Source organism: Pleurodeles waltl, chromosome 4_1 (assembly GCF_031143425.1).
Source record: "Pleurodeles waltl isolate 20211129_DDA chromosome 4_1, aPleWal1.hap1.20221129, whole genome shotgun sequence".
Classification (NCBI taxonomy): Eukaryota; Metazoa; Chordata; class Amphibia; order Caudata; family Salamandridae; genus Pleurodeles; species Pleurodeles waltl.
In genome coordinates this window covers 585,685,542-585,702,619 of record NC_090442.1, presented here as the reverse complement: position 1 = coordinate 585,702,619, position 17,078 = coordinate 585,685,542, and positions in this window count along the sequence as shown.

The following is a 17,078-nucleotide window of genomic DNA, read 5'->3' as shown; positions in this document are numbered from 1 at the left end:
TCCCCTGTGCCCTCTCCCAGTGTGTCTGTGAGCCCTCCTCCCAAAGTACACAAACTCAAGCACCCACCCACCCAACAGCCATCCACCTCACAACAGCATCCAGCCCATGCACCTTCACCCAAACTCAGCGGACGTACACCTCCTACAACCACTCCCTCTTCCTCCACTCCCAAACCCCCTTCATCTTCCAGGCTAACATTGACCTCTTCCCTACGCCTCCCCAGTCCTTCCCCTAGGGCCGGGGTGTCAAGATCCCAGGCCAGCACCTCAGCCACCGACTCGGCTTCTGTTGTGGTACCTGCAAGTCCCAGGGGATCAAAGGGGGCACCCCTCAGGGCTGGCAGTGTGCCTTCGACCAATGCAAAGGACCAACCGAGTCCGCCAACTGCCAAGGTGAAGAAGGGGCTAGCATGCAGCACGGCCAAGAAGCACGACCCACCCAGCAAGGCCTCCTCCAAAACTGCATCTGCCAGTGCCTAGGTCCCAGCAGCGTCAGCCAAGGCGAGGAGGGCAAGAAAACACAAGGCAAGGCACTTCAGGGCTCGGAGCCTCCAGGAGAGGGACTGGTGACCACCATTAGTCCTGACAGCCCAGCAACCTGTACCATGAAAAGCACCGCCGCAGGCACCACCACCTGCACTGCCACCTACACCGCCCCCTGCACTGCAGCTGCCACAACAACAGTAGGCAGCATCATCCCCAGTGGGCAGAAGTCCGAGGCCTAGTGTCTCCCTCCCCTACTATCAGCACCTGCACCATGGTCAGCACCAGAAAAATCTCCACCGCAGACACCGTCGCAGGCACCGCCACCTGCACCAGCATATGCACCACCACATGCCCAGCCAGTGCCAGTACATCTGTCAGCAACAGCATCCCCAGTGGGCAGCCGTCCGAGGCTGCAGGAGATGGCTTGGACCCCCCACCCACCACTTGAATCTCCACCACCCGCACTGCCACTACCAGCAGTTTGCAGCCTAAATCACCTCAGGATGGAGTCTGGCTCTGCCTACATGGAGTATCATGCTACCTATTCCCTGCACATCTCATGCCTCAGACACCCAGGTGAGGGAATGATAACTGCACACCCCAGGTACAGCATCACTGGGCACAAGGCCCCATCCAGAACCAGTGGAGATATGCATCCACTCACCCTATCCTTGGCAGGATGAAGCAGACTGGGCACAAGGCCCCCTCCAGAACCAGTGGAGATATGCATACACTTACCCTATCCTTGGCAGGATGAAGCAGACTGGGCCCAATGCCCTCTCCAGAACCAGTGGAGATATGCATCCACACACCCTATCCTTGGCAGGATGAAGGAGACTGGGCACAAGGCCCCCTCCTGAACCAGTGGAACGTCACCCACTTGAGAGACTGTGGCTTTGCACTACCCAGGACCAAGAAGTGGGCAAACTACCCACTTGAGAGACTTGAGAGACTTGAGAGACTGTGGCTTTGCACTCCCCAGGAACAAGCAGTGGGCAGTGCACCCACTTGAGAGACTTTAGAGACTGTGGCTTTGCACTCCCCAGGACATCGCTGTGGGCATGTTGCCCCCTCTAGGAGCAGTGGCGTAGTACCATCTTCCGGCTGAGGTGCCTCCCCTCCCCTCCCCTTCACCCTGAGGTGTCTGTGTGTATTTGACCTGATGCTCCTGCAGTGTTCTCTCCGTTTTGAGGCAGGAGTCAAGTGTGGGCTACGCCCATGTTATTTTGGCCCACTGGGCCACGGACATTTGCAAAGGACAGTGTATAGCCTTCTGTACATATTGTAAATATTTGTATATACTGTTGTTTACAATCGTTAACTTTATCTTAATATTTCTAAATATCACTGATTTCACTCAATACCGTTTGTCCTTGCGTTCTTCCTGGGGGTTACAGGGTATAAATGTAATGTTGTTTGTTGCATGTGTTTGTGTGTATGGTGTTGTGGGTGAAGGTGGGGATGTGGCGTGTTGCGTGTGTGTGTCACTCTCTTTTTTCTCCCCCCTCCGCTGAGTGCTAGGTGCAGTACTCACTGCGGTCGTCGCCGCCGCCTTCTTTGATATTCCTGGTGTATTAGCAGATACACCAGCATCGGCAGGACCTGTAGTTCGGGCTCCATGGCTTCCTGGTTCTTCGCTGAGTGTCGAAAGGTGAGTGGTTTCCCTTCAGAGTACTGTTTCTGCTGTGCTTTTGATGTCGTTGGTACCGTCCTGGAAAATCTGGCGGATTGGTGCCTTGTAATAGAGTTGGCGGTACATTGTCTTCCACCTGTCTGTTGGTGGTTACCGCTGCGGTGTTTGTTGCTACCACCATGGCGGTCGGAGTGTTAAAGTGGCTGTCTATGTTGGCGGTTTCCGCCGTGGTCGTGATCCCATTTGTTTTACCGCCGGCCTGTTGGCGGTATTACCGCCGCTTTATCACCGACCGCCAGGGTTGTAATGAAGGCCATAGTGTGCACATAGTCTAGGGGTTCCCCAGAAGCTGAAGAGAGGCTAAAGTAGATAATACTAATGCTCTTTTCGTGACAGTTAGGCTTATCAGAGGGTAGTGCAAAGCATTTGTTGTACACACACAGATAATGGAAGAAGCACACACTCAATGACTTAACTACGGACCAATGGTTTTAATGTATCAAAAATATATTTTCTTGTTTTATTTTTAGAACCACAAGATTCAAGTTGCAGGTAAGTACTTCAAAAGATTCATATTTCACACAGGTATAAACATTACTTTGTTTGAAATAGATAAGTAATACAGTTTTTGAATTATTGGCAATAATCTGTTTTAAAAATAGACAGTACAATTTTCAGAACAGTTCCTGGGGGAAGGAATGCTAAGTCGGTTTACAGGTAAGTATAACACTTACAGTTTCAGTCTCCGGGTTTTAGGAAGACCACTGATTGGGGTGCAAGTTAACCCCCAACACCCACCACCAGCAACACGGAGCCGGTCGGGTGCAGAGGTCAAAGTTGAGAAAATTTAACGTGGGCTCCTATGGAGACAGGGGGTACTCGGAATCAGGCCACCCTGCAGGTAAATACCTGCAGCTCGGAGGGCAGACCAGGAGTGTTTGAAGGAGCACAGGAGGGGCCACAAGTAGGCATCAAACACACACCCTCAGCAGCACAGGGGCGGCTGGGTGCAGGGTGTAAACAGGACATCGGGTTTCCGATGCGGGTCTATGAGGAGACCCCAGGGTCACTCAGAGTTTACAGGTGAGGTCCAGGGGGATGTCTTGGGGACCCCACCAGTCGGACAGGGAGGAGGGCCACCTTCTGGACATTCAGGCCCTGGGGCCGGTTTCTCCAAGTCCTGGGGGCTGTGGGTGCAGTGTGTTCTTAGGTGTTGGATATCTTCATCCTGAGCTTTCCGGTCATGGGGATCTTCAGGATTCCCTCTGCAGGTGCCATGGTGGAGGGGTGGAGAGGTCAATCCAGCTAGGGCACTGGCTAGCAATCGCCTGGGGACCCTCTCTGGCTGGATGGACCACCTGGACACAAGCTGTGGGAGTCGGGTGAACAGGGTTCAAGACTTACACATCCGCATCCACATCCGAATTACAGAGCCGCTGTCCTCTGGAGTTCTTGGTCCTTTGGGGTGCAGGTGATTCCTCTTGAGTTGGCAGAGGTCGCTGGACCAGCTGGACGCGTCGCTGGTCTTTTTGCAGGTTCTTTGAAGTAAGGAGACAGGTCGGTAGGGCTGGGGCCAAAGCAGTTGTCATCTTCCTTCTTCTCTGCTGGGGGTTTCAGCTTAGCAGTCCTACTTCATCTTGTAGGTCGCCAGGAAACTGGTGAGTTGGGTTCAGGGAAGCCCTTAAATACAGGATTTAGGGGCGTTACAGGAGTCCCAGGGTAGGGGGCACATTCTTATCCCTATTGATCCCTGTCCTCCAAACCAAAATAGAGGATTCTGCAGCGAGGGGATCACCAGCTCTGGACACCTTAGGGGTGGTCCCAGCTGAAGTGGTCACGCCTCCTTGTTTTTCTTAAGTTTCCCGCCTAACTTGCTGCCAAAAGTGGGGGCTTGTCCAGGGGAGGCGAACATCTCCACTAGCTGGAGTGCCCTGGGGCACTGTAACAGGAGGCCTGAGCCTTTGAGGCTCACCGCCAGGTGTTACAGTTCCTGAAGGGCGGAGGTGTAAAGCACCTCCACCCAGAGCAGGCTTTGTTTCTGGCCTCAGAGAGCACAAAGGCCCTCACCCCATGGGGTCAGAAACCCATCTGCTAGTGGCAGGCTGGCACAGACCAGTCAGTCCTACACTAGAGGATTGGGTAAAATACAGGGGGCATCTCTAAGATGCCCTCTGTGGGCATTTTTTAATAAATCCTACACTGGCATCAATGGGGGTTTATTGTGCTGAGGAGTTTGATTCCAAACTTTCCAGTATTCAGTGTAGCCATTATGGAACTGTGGAGTTTGTAATGAAAACCTCCCAGACCATATACTTATATGGCCACTGGACTTAGACAGTGTAGGGGCATATTGCTCATGCAGCTATGCCCTCACCTGTGGCATAGTGCACCCTGCCTTAGGGCTGTAAGGGGTGCTAGAGGGGTAACTTACCTATGTCACAGGCAGTGTTTTACAAGGGACTTATCTGTGTGCCAGAGGTGTGCCAATTGTGGAAACAATGGTACATTTTTAGAGAAAGAACACTGGTGCTGGGGCCTGGTTAGCAGGATCCCAGCACACTCTCAGTCAAGTCAGCCTCAATATCAGACAGAAAGTGGGGGGGGGGAGTAACTGCAACAAGTGCCAGTTTCCTACAGGCTCCATAGTCTAAATTTTGATAAGAGCAAATATTTCACCTCAGCCTTGAACTCAGGAATGCATAGTTCTGTCTTGCCTTTTGAAATCTGTGAATTTACGCCGGATTACCATTGACTGAATAGAGAGAACCCTAAGCTGGTCGACAGACAAGTGCTACAAACACTATCCCTCAACACTACTCTAATATGCAGCCATGTAAAAAAGACTACTGTCTCTGAAATTTTCTTCAGTGAAGTGCGCCACAAGTGAGGCTGCGTGCACAATTCACACCACTCTGTAGTCCTCGAGACCTCCTTCTGCAGCAACACTAGAACAGTAACTTTGAGTCATGGCAGCCGCCATCTTGAGAGATCGCCATTTCCATAAAGATCTCCAAGATAATGCTTTCAACCCTTTTTTGGACTGTTTGCTCTGAACTACCCCCAGTATTTGAAGCAAGGGAGCCTGGACTTCATCAAGGTTTCGGACAGCAGCACTGCTTGTGCCACTCTCTCATGTAGCCCTTAAACATGTCTCAGACCTGATATTGTGGAGCCTACATGTGCAGTTATACTTCTATGATGGCTTGGCACATACAACCTCTTGCCAAGCCTTAAACTTTTATTTTATTACATATACATCACCCCTAAGGTAGACTCTAGGCAGCCCACTGGGCAGGGTGCTATGTAGTTAAAAGGCATGACATATACTTTTAAGTTGTACATGTCCTGGTAGTGAAAAACTCTCAAATTTGTTTTTCACTACTGTGAAGCCTACCCCTCCCATAGGTAACACTGGAGATTCCATATTACATTTTATAAGCTGTAATTTCTGATTGGGAAGGAGCCATGTTTAGTACCTATTGAAGTGTAATGGCAAACCCTCTTTAATGGTAAAGTCGGATTTATTATTACAATTTTGAAAATTTCACTATTATAAAGTTGGCATTTTCCTGCACTTAGCCCTGTGTGCCTGCAGCCTGTCTCCAATACACACCTGGGCCAGGTGACAGCTGGACTTTGTGCATTACCTACAGGCCGCCACACACAAAGGGAGCCTAGGTGTGACAGATGGGCCATCAACGTCTTGATGGCCCATCCTGGGTAGGATTGGTGGGAGGAACTGATACACCAGCATAGGTAGTGTCCTGCTTCAACACAAACGGTCGCATATCCCCCTGTAGTGAGTCTGGAGTCAGGGCCAGAAGGGAGACCCTCTGTGCACTTCAAAGCCCTTCTTGAAGTTTCCCCCATTTCAAAGGCACCACTGGGTATAAGAACTGGACTTCTGACCCTACCAATTCAGTACACTTCTGGACTTATGGATGCTCTGCCAGGAGGTAGAACTGCTGTGCTGCTACAAGAACTGCTACTCTGCTGGACTGCTGATTTGGAAGAACTGATTTGTTGCTGTGCTGATGTGCTGCTTTGATTGCCTGGGTGAGAAGGACTGGACCCACAAAACTTAAATCCAGTACCACAGAGAATCCAAGGGCTTGCTGGCTTGCCTCCTGTTCTTCGGAAGTCTTAGAGTCATCAAGGACTTCTCTTCATCCTGCAACAGCACCTAGACTTTGATTGTTGCAAGCCTTGCCCTGCCAAGTGGTGCCAGTCGAAATTGACAGGTCGATGTTGTTGCACCACTCAGAACCTGTACATCGCCATCGACGCTGGCATATCACCACTGCTGCGAGGATCGCTGACAGTATCGGCGTCGACGCGGTGCATCCCTGCTGCTGCAAGGATTGGGAGCACCGCATTCCAGACTGCACAAAACGTTGTCTCCATTTCTGAGGCATCTCTGACTGCACAGCTTGGAGCTGATGCATCACCTACATCTTCGGGATCAATGCCAGTGCATTGCCTCCTTTGCTCCTCACGTATTGCTGACGCATCTCTGATCCAACGTACTGTTTTCAGTGGGTCAGGGCTGGTCCCAGTATCCAACCCATGCTCTATCACGGTCAGTCTGACTTTTCAAATTTGACCGGATCTAGGGTGACCTAATAGCCCAGGTTGGCGCTTTATGCTTCTAAGTACTACAACTAAGTTTATTCTTTAAACATTCATACCTTGAGTTCTACTAATTGGATTTTTGTCGATTTGGTCTTGTTTTGTTCATTAAATTAATTATATTTTTCTAAGCAGGTGTGGTATCTTTTTGTGTGGTGTTTTCACTGGTATACTGTTTGAAGTGTTGCACAAATACTTTACACATTACCTCTTAAGTTAACCCTGACTGCTCTGTACCAGGCTATCATAGTGTGAGCACAGGTTAATTTATGGTGTGTATCTGACATACCCTGACTAGAATTGTGATTTCTGCTTAGACAGTGCATGCCTCTGCCAACCAGAAACCCACTTTCTAACATTGGTGATCAGCAGTGAGGATAAGGCCTGTGTTTGTGCAGTGCCATATAGTAACTTGATGTACACTACTGTTCCATACCTAAAGACCATTACAAGTTTATAAATTCTTCCTTAGTTTTTAATTGGCTTTTTCCCCCTTTTCTAACTGTAAGTGCCCAAAACGTTGTTATTGTACCATGAATATGGATGCTCCCAACCTTGACACCCTCAGCAGGGCTGAGATGCTGAAGCTCTGCAAGCAGAGAGGGCTGAAAGCAGATAAAAAGGCTACCAAGCTGAATCTCCAGGTGGCCTTGATGCGTTTTGAGAAGATGCAAAGATGGCAGGCCACCTCAGAGGATGATGAGGTGGATGAAAATGGGGACACAGTAGTGGGAGAGGGATGGCCTAGAGCAGGCTCCTTAGTTTCAGGGAGTGCCCACTCAACCCCAGCAGACGAGATGGATGTCCCTGATGCTAGAGATGGAGCAGGGAGCAGTGTGTCTGCCAGAGCCTGTCCCCAGGAGCTAGAGGACAGGAAGGAGGATAGGAAACTTAAATTGGAACTGGTCAAGCTAAGGATGGAGGAAACAAAGTTAACCCATGAACTTAAGTTTAAGGAACTGGACATCAAAGCCAGGCAGACCAAATCCAATAGTGACGGTGGCAGGATACCTGCAGTGTCTCATGGAGAGGATAGGGTCTGCCTACAAGAGGACTTGGTGTCCAACTATATGGTGAAAGACAACAGTGACAAATGGTTCTCAGCTTATGACGCGATTGTAAGGGTGCACTGGGGTCCTGAAGACTACTGGCGGGGGAGATAGCATGTGGAGGTACATGCCCACAGTGGGGAGGGACACACTTCTTACACTAGAGATGGAGGACCAGACACAGTACACCCCTATGAAGGCTATTCTTGTTGAGAAATTTGGTTAACCCCTGAGAGATATAGGCAGACTTTCAGGGGTAGCCCCACACTCCCTACACAGACTACTTCAACAAGGCACTGAAGGGCTGGTTGAGGGGCAGCAAGGTAGAGGGATTCACTGGGCTATACAACCTTATTTTGAAGGAGCACATGTTAGATATCTGTTTTCTGGAGCTGCGCCAACACCTGGTTCATAGTAAGCTGACTGGCTCCCTGTAGCTTGCGGAAGAGGTAGATCGCTGGGCAGGCACCAGAGTGTCCAAGAAAGCATGTGGGTGGGGGCTTGGGTGTGGGGGTGACTCCCAAAAGGGTGCTCAGAGTTCCCACCAGAAGAAGGAGGGGGAGATAAAAATAAAGAGTTTGCTTGAGGTCCCCAAAGCAACTCTCAACGGAAGGGGTCCCATTCCCAATCTGGCCAACTGAAAAAGAGCTACTCTGACAAGAGTCAAAACAAGACTCCCAAGTGCTACGAGTGCTATGAGTACGGGCATTACAGGGTAATGCCAAGTGTCCCAAAAGGGCAAAGCCTCCCACTGGAGTAAAGGCACCAGGGGTGGCGATTGTAGTGCTTTGGGAAGAGTTTGTCCCAGTCAGTGGTGGAAGGTGGTGGGATGAGTCAGTGAGGTCACTCTAGTGTCACTGGGTGATGAGGAGCTGGTGACTAACCACCATGCGCCTTCCAATACTGCAAACAAAAGGCAGTAGGTCACCATAAATAGGCAAGGTGTTTAGGCCTTGAGGGACACAGGAGTCAGCTGGTGGCCCAACAGCAGATTATCTCCAATACATTCCAGCAGGTTGCATCTGACAACCGTGAGGTTCACTATCCACTGGCCCTTGTTCCAGTTGAGTGTGTGGGGGGTCTCAGGTCTTCTGAAAGATGCTGTGAGTTCTGTCATGCTTGTAAACTGTTTTTCTTTAAGTAATGATCTAGAGCACACTACCTGGAAGGCAGTGGAGCTGAGGTCACACCTGTAAATGTTGGGGTTGCCTGAGTGGGTTTGTGCAACCACCAGGTGCATGGCTACCCGGGAAGATAGTCAACGCAGTCTGGAGCCTGGAAAAATGGCCCAGACAATTGCCAAAAGTGGAAAGGGCAAGGGCATGGGAAACCTGCCCCGAAATGTCCCCCAGCTGAGGTGGATGGGGCACCAGAGGAGGTCACCCAGGAGACCACCCAGGAGGGCATTGTCTCCCTTGGTGACCTGCCTGAACTTGCTGGATGGCAAGAAGAAAGAGGACCCACCAGGATGGAATTCTGTCAAGCACAGAGAGAGAGAGTGCCCAACCCTGGAGGGCATGAGGCAACTGATTGAAGCCCAGGCAGCTGATAAAGCCTCAGGGAGTCACTGCATCTATTGGGAGGTTGGCCTCCTATTTAGTGAGCCTAAGGCACCTGTGCATGGGGAGCAAGGGCCATAGTTGTCCCCCAGTGCTATAGGACCTTCCTACTGGGGCTGGCTCAGGAGATACCCCTGGCAGGACATCTGGGCCAGGACAAGACCTTTGCCAGGCTTATCCCACAATATTACTGGCCCCGGATGCAAGTCTCTTCCGATGCTTTGTGTAAGACTGCTTAACCTGCCAGACCAGCGGGAAGAAAGGGCAGAAGATGAAAGCTCCCCTAAATCCCTTACCTGTTGTTAGTACCCCTTTGAAATGGTGGGCATCAGCATTGTTGGGCCCGTAGATCCCTAGATCACCTCTGGACACAGGTTTATTCTGGTTCTGATGGACCATGCCACACAGTAATCAGAGGCTATCTCTCTGAGGTCCACAACTGCACCTGCAGTGACTAAGGCACTGTCAGGAGTAGGGAAAGGAGAAAGACATACTGTAAAAACAAATGAAAGCCTCCTTTTTTTCTTCCAGGCGTACAACCCGTAAGTGGATACAGAAAGATGACTGGGCCCAGTGCTCTGCTCTGAAACAAAAGAGGGCTGGGTAAGTGGCATGTGCGAGAGCTGGAGAGGGGAGGAGCCTTCATCAGACTTAGGACGCTGCAAGGAATCTGAGAATACAGGAGAGGAAGGTCTCTGTAGAGCTGAAACGAGTGCAGCAGTAGATTCGAAAGGGGGAGCCGTACCGAAGACATGGGACCGAGCAAGCAACAGGATGAAAGAGAGTGGTCTCAACTGCCCTGAGAGCCACCGGCAACATGCATCTTCCAGCCACGCTCCCAGAGGAGTGTGGCTTAATCAGGTGTACAATCTTCTGTGATTCAAAGCAGGGAAGTGGGAGGGAAAAACAGGTGGAGCTGGTGATGCAGGCACAAAAAAAGGCTACAAATTGTGGAAGTTCTCAGCCTTTAAGAGACTTGCCCAATTTCTTTTGTGCACTCAGGTGAATTCCTAAAGGAGTGCTAGTCTTTAGGAAGATCTCTACAGATAAGAGACTTCTATGAAACTTTAGTTATAAATTACTCACTGTGGGGCACTCTTTGTACAAGTCACTCCTGGATAGATGGGACAGCCTTTTGTTGACACTGACACTTTTTTTTGTGTTTCTTCAATAACCTCACACCACACGTCAGAAATCCTGTGCGAGGAATAACACCTACTAATTTCACTTTCTAAGGTGTAAAAAAACATATGGCCACCTGAACAGTCAACTTACCTAATTTTTCTCCTTTTTGTTGAGGGTAGCTGTGGACTAGGAATTCTGTATAACTTAAAAAGGAAGAGGAAGAGAAGAAAATAAGAAGTTAAAACAAAAAAATCATCACATTTATCTTTACAAAAAAACATAAATACTTAACACACTCTCGCAGAGTAGTGTTTTGCATGCCAGGTGACAGGCCCTAATGAGGATTTTTACCAGAGTGTGTTTCCCTAAAAAACTGGTGTCTGACAAGGGCACCAACTTTATGTCTGCTTACATGCTGTCAATGTGGAAGGAGTATGAAGTCACTTCTAAATTAGCTACCCCCTATGATCCACAAACCAATGGGCTTGTTGAGAGATTCAATAAGACCTCAAAGGCATGATCAAGGTGCCATAGAAGGAAGTTGGTTTTAGCCCCTTTGCATTGCTGTGTGGGAACCCTGTAAGGGGACCTCTCAGTCTGGTTGGAGAGGAGTGGGAGCAAGCTCCCAAGAAACATCCCCAGAATGTGGTTAGCTACATGCTAGCCCTCCAGAGCCAGATGGCCAAGTTTTGAAAGCAATCTTCTGAAAACTTGGAGGCAAGTCAGGAGGTAATGAAGCAGTGGTATGTCCAAATGGCTCCCCCTATGGAGTTCTTGTGTGAAGAAAAGATGTAGGTTATGAAGCCAATGGAGCTCAGCGCCCTCTAAGATCACTGGCCTGGACCGTATGAGGTGGTTGAGAGAAAGGGGGAGGCCACCTACTTGGTGGACATCAAGATCCCCAAACACCCCCTAAGGGTTCTCCATATCAACCCTCTCAAATCCCACTATGGGAGTTCAAGGTCATCATGCAGCTGGTGACAGGTGGTCGGGAAGAAGAAGAAAGTGAACCTCTCACTGACCTCCTAGCCTCCAAGGAGAAAGAGGGGCCAGTGAAAGGTGTAAACGTCTCCCCTACCCTGACTTCAGAACAGCATAGGGACTGTCACCAGTTGCTGGGGCAGTTCTCCTCCCTGTTTTTCCTCCCTCCTGGGATTACCCACCTGTGTACACATAGGGCCTGATTCCGAGGCCGGCGGGCGGCGTTAGCCACCCGCCTGGCGGGAACCGCCATATGGCCGCTCCGCGGTCGAAAGACCGCGGAGCCCATTCAGGCTTTCCCGCTGGGCTGGCGGGCGACCGCCAGGAGGCCGCCCGCCAGCCCAGCGGGAAACCCCTCCCACGAGGAAGCCGGCTCCAAATGGAGCCGGCGGAGTGGGTATGTGCGACGGGTGCAGTTTGCACCCGTCGCGTATTTCAGTGTCTGCATTGCAGACACTGAAATACACAGTGGGGCCCTCTTACGGGGGCCCCTGCAGTGCCCATGCCATTGGCATGGGCACTGCAGGGGCCCCCAGGGGCCCCGCGGCACCCCCTACCGCCATCCTGTTCCTGGCGGGCGAACCGCCAGGAACAGGATGGCGGTAGGGGGTGTCAGAATCCCCCATGGTGGCGCAGCAAGCTGCGCCGCCATGGGGGATTCCAAGGGCAGCGGAAAACCGGCGGGAGACCGCCGGTTTTCCTTGTCTGACCGCGGCCAAACCGCCGCGGTCAGAATGCCTGGCGGGGCACCGCCAGCCTGTTGGCGGTGCTCCTGCATCCCCGGCCCCGGCGGTCCTTGACCGCCGGGGTCGGAATGACCCCCATAATATTGACAGCCCTCCCGGTCAAGAATGAAACCTATAGACTGTCTGATAAAGTGAGGGCCAGCATCAAAGATAGGATTTCTAAGATGCTGGAACTGGTGGTCATTGAATCCTCCAGGAGCCCCTGGTCCAGCTCTGTGGTGCTGGCACCAAGAGCTGACACACTGGACACTACACCAGAACACAGGTTCTGTGTAATTACAGAGTGCTTGATTCAGTCACTAAGACTGATGCTTATCCAATTCCATGGTCTGATGAGCTGGTTGATAGCATAGGGGCTGCCCAGTTCCTGAGTACTTTTGACCTTACTTCAGAATACTGCCAGATTGACCTAATTGAAGGAGCCAAGGAGAGGTCAGCCTTCCCCACTCCAGAAGTTCACTACCAGTTCAAGGTGATGCCCTTTGGCCTCACAAATGCCCTGCCACCTTCCAGCAACTAGTGAACCAAGTCTTGGCTGGCATGGAGGCCTTCAGTGCTGCTTACTTGGATGACATAGCTGTCTTCAGTGGCAGCTGGAAGGACCACTTGTTTCACCTGCAGGAAGTGCTTCAGGATCTGTGGAATGCAGGCCTCCCTATCAAGGCCAGCAAGTGCCAGACAAGGCAGGAGTCTGTGGTGTACTTGGGACATCTTGTGGGCAGAGGTAAGGTGCAGCCCCCTCCAGGTCAGGATAGAGACTATCATGGCATGGGAGCCCCCTAAAACACAAACTGAGGGGAGGGCCTTCCCGGGTCCCACAAGGTACTATTAGAGGTTTGCCAAGGGATATGGCACAATTGTTGCCCCCTTGAATGAGCTGACTTCCAAGAAGCAGCCCATAAATGCGATTTGAATTGAGGTGTCACGACTCACGTGCTGCTTGCGCCTGGAATCTGCAGATCTCGTGGCGTGGATCTTGAGTGTTCGGCTTTGGCCCAAAAAGGGGCGACTCTTTCTGGTAGCCACGGTGCTGTAGGCAATGGAAACGCCAAGAACAGACCGTGACCTTCAGAAAATAGCGCCAGAGGGAAAAAAACCCTTCCAAAAAAGGGGAAAAAACCTCCAACAGAATGACTCCTGAAAACAAGAACAAAAGAACAGGAATCAAAAAGAACTGAATTCAAATAGCACAGAATTGGCGAATTCCAGAACCAAAAGGCAAGGAAATCAGGAGCGAAGACACCATCTGAACAGAAAGTGTTGCAGCGCAAAGAAGAGAAGAAAACACCGCCCTTAAATACCAAAACACAGGAAGTGACCCACAGGAAGAAAAAGGACACCATCTTAGATAGGGAAAAGTAGATAGAACAGAATAGAGTAGAAACCATAGAGACTAGGGAATGAGGAATGCAGGGAAGAAAAAGGTAACCTGGGAAGGGGGAAAAGACATAAAGGAAAGTGCAGCAAAAACCCAAGAAAGAAGAAAGAAGAAAAAGAAGAAACAAGAACAGGTAAGAGGGGTCAGGAGACCCCAAAAATGCGGAGGGAGAGAGCAGTGCGAGGCCCCATGTAAGGTCTGGGGCCTCGTAAAGTACAGGAAAGGCTCGGGGCGCGCCGCGTCTTAGAAACGCGATGCGTGGCCCGAGCCAAATGCCCGGCTTGAGCCGAACACTCGGCTCGCGCCGCGCGGTGCGGCGCGACAGTAGGTCCCCCTCCCGAAGGCCCAGGTTTGAGAGGAAATAAACGGTGAAAGCGCTGAATCAGAAGAGGCGCGTGAACAGAAGATGCATCTTCCCAAGAACATTCACTGAGAGGATAACCCTTCCAATGAATCAGATACTGCAGACGTTTGTGAGAAAGACGAGAGTCACAAATGTCCTGAACCTCATATTCAGGAACATCATCCACTAAGACAGGAGGAGGACAAGGAAACTGACGAGAGTAAGGGTCAGGCACATAAGGTTTAAGCTGGGAGACATGAAAGACTGGATGAATCTTCCACGTATGAGGTAAGTGAAGACGGACAGTGACAGGATTAATCAACTGAAGAATACGGAAAGGCCCGTAGTAGCGAGGTGTGAACTTGTTCTGAGAAAGACGTGAGGCTAAGAATTTGGAAGAAAGCCAAACTTTATCTTGCAGATGGTAGTCCGGAGTGGACCTACGTTTCTTGTCTGATACTTTCTTCATATATCTCTTGGTGTGTAATAGATTGGATCGAATTAGTCTATGGATTTGTAGAAGTCGTTTGGAGAAATGAGTGATAGCGGGCAGGGGAGAGGTAGACCGAGGAGAAGTAGGAAAAGAGGTAGGATGAAAGCCATAGGAACAGAAAAAAGGAGTGACTTTGGAGGCACTATGGACAGTATTATTGTAGGAAAATTCTGCAATAGGGAGATAAGTGTTCCAGTTGCTTTGGGTAGAATTGCAAAAACAGCGAAGATATTGCTCTAATCCTTGGTTCAGACGCTCCGTCTGTCCATTGGTCTGAGGATGGAAGCCTGATGACAGGGCTCTATTGATATTTAGTGTTTTACAAAAAAATCTCCAAAACCGTGAAATGTACTGAGGCCCTCTATTGGATACAATGGTATGTGGAAGTCCATGAAGACGGAAGATATGATCGATAAATATCTGGCTTAGTTCTTGGGATGTAGGTAGCTTTTTCAGGGCAGTGAAGTGAGCCATTTTAGTAAAGGAATCCACAGTGACCATGATTACCCGGTTTCCTGCTGAAGGTGGTAGCGAACACATAAAATCAGTAGAGATGGTGTGCCATGGAGTTGGCGGAACAGGCAAAGGCTGGAGTAATCCTGCAGGTCTGGTACGGGGAATCTTGACTTGAGCGCATGTGTGACAAGCCTGAACGTATCTTTCAATATCCAGTTTCCAGGTAGGCCACCAGAAAAATCGCGAAATAAGTTCTTGTGTGGCCTTTATGCCTCTATGACCCGCAACCGGGGAATCATGGCACATTTGTAATGCTTTTTCTCTTACTCTGTCAGTTGGGAGGAATAACATATCTTGATAATAATAGTAACCTTGTCTTTTATGTAATAGAGGCCTTAGTTTCTTTACTTCGTGATCAGATAAGTTGGAGTATTCCAGTTGTACCTCCTCCAGAAAAGACTGAGCTACTCCAATGATCTTACTAGGTTCCAGTAGATGTTGAGATGGGGCAGGAGTACAATCTGGATAACGGCGAGACAGAGCATCAGCCAGAATGTTTTGGGATCCAGGAATATAAGTAATGTAAAAATCATACTGAATGAAGAAAAAGGCCCAACGAGCTTGGCGACTATTCTGGCATACGAAATTTCGTAAACATTGTAAATTACGGTGATCTGTTCTCACCTCAAAAGGCTCCTTGGAACCCATCAGGAACTGTCTCCATTCTAGGCAGGCTGTTTTCAGGGCCAATAATTCTCTTTCCAGTACTGAGTAATGTTGTTCTGCTATAGAGAGTATATGGGACAGGTAGAAAACAGGATGTTCAAGACCATCATCCTCTTGTTGTTGAAGTAAGACGGCTCCAATGGCTCTTTCGGAAGCATCGGTAACTACAATAAATTGTTTGTTGGTATCTGGATGTCTTAAGATGGGAGCTTGAGTGAACGCCTTCTTTAAATCTTGAAAGGCTGTTTCGGACGCCTTAGTCCAGACAAATCCTTTTGTTAAATTTTCCTTCTTTAAAGTGTGAGTTATATGGCTAGTCTGTTTCGCAAAGTCTAAGATGAATTGCCGATAAAAGTTCGCTAACCCTAGAAAACATTGTGTTTCTTTAATAGAAGATGGGGAAGGCCAATCTAGAATAGCTTGTATTTTTTCTTGATCCATAGCTATGCCGGTGGGACTTAAATGATAACCCAGATATTTAACTTCCGTCTTGTCAAACTCGCACTTTTCTGGTTTGCATAATAGCTGATGTGCCCGGAATCTTTGAAGGACTTGTTTCACATGGGAAGAATGGAGTTCGGGATTTCTAAAATAAATAAGAATATCATCTAAGTAAATTACAACTGTCTGGTTCAGAAGGTCAGAAAACACTGAGTCCATAAATCTCTGGAAGATTGCGGGGGCATTAGCGAAACCAAAAGGCATTACTTTGTATTCAAAGTGACCAAAAGGGGTCCTAAAAGCTGTTTTCCACTCGTCTCCTTCTTTAATGCGTAAAAGGTGGTAGGCTCCCCGTAGATCTAGTTTGGTAAACCGTTGAGCCTCTCTGACTGCTTCTAGAATATCCCTGATGAGAGGCAAAGGATAACGATCTTTAATAGTTATCTTATTCAGGCCTCGAAAATCCAGACAAGGGCGAAGATCCTTTGATTTCTTGGGTACAAAAAAGAGAGGAGCCCCGGCCGGAGAAGACGATGGAACAATAAGACCACTCTGTATATTTTCTTCCAGATACTCTTTTAGAACTTCCTTTTCAGGTTCCGTGAGGGAATACATCCTTCCAAAAGGAACAATAGTGCCAGGTTCCAAGGGAATAGCACAATCATAGTCTCGATGTGGAGGTAACACAGGTCTGGATGGTTTTTGGAACACATCTTGAAACTCCAAATAGTGTTCAGGGACTCCTTGGACTGTATTAATGGAAGAACCGGTGGTACCTTCCGTAATTATTGATCTCTTAGGTGACCAATACTTGTCAGAAGAAAAACAGTGCTCGTAACAAAATTGTGAAGACAAGGAAACTGTCCGGGTTGCCCAATTCACATACGGATTATGTCTAATGAACCATGGAATTCCAAGAATGATGGTATGGTTGGGGGATGTTATGAGATCAAAGGCAACGTGTTCTTGATGGTTACCGATCTGTAAATTCAGCAGCAGAGTAGTTGTATCAACTGGACCAGAGGATATCAAG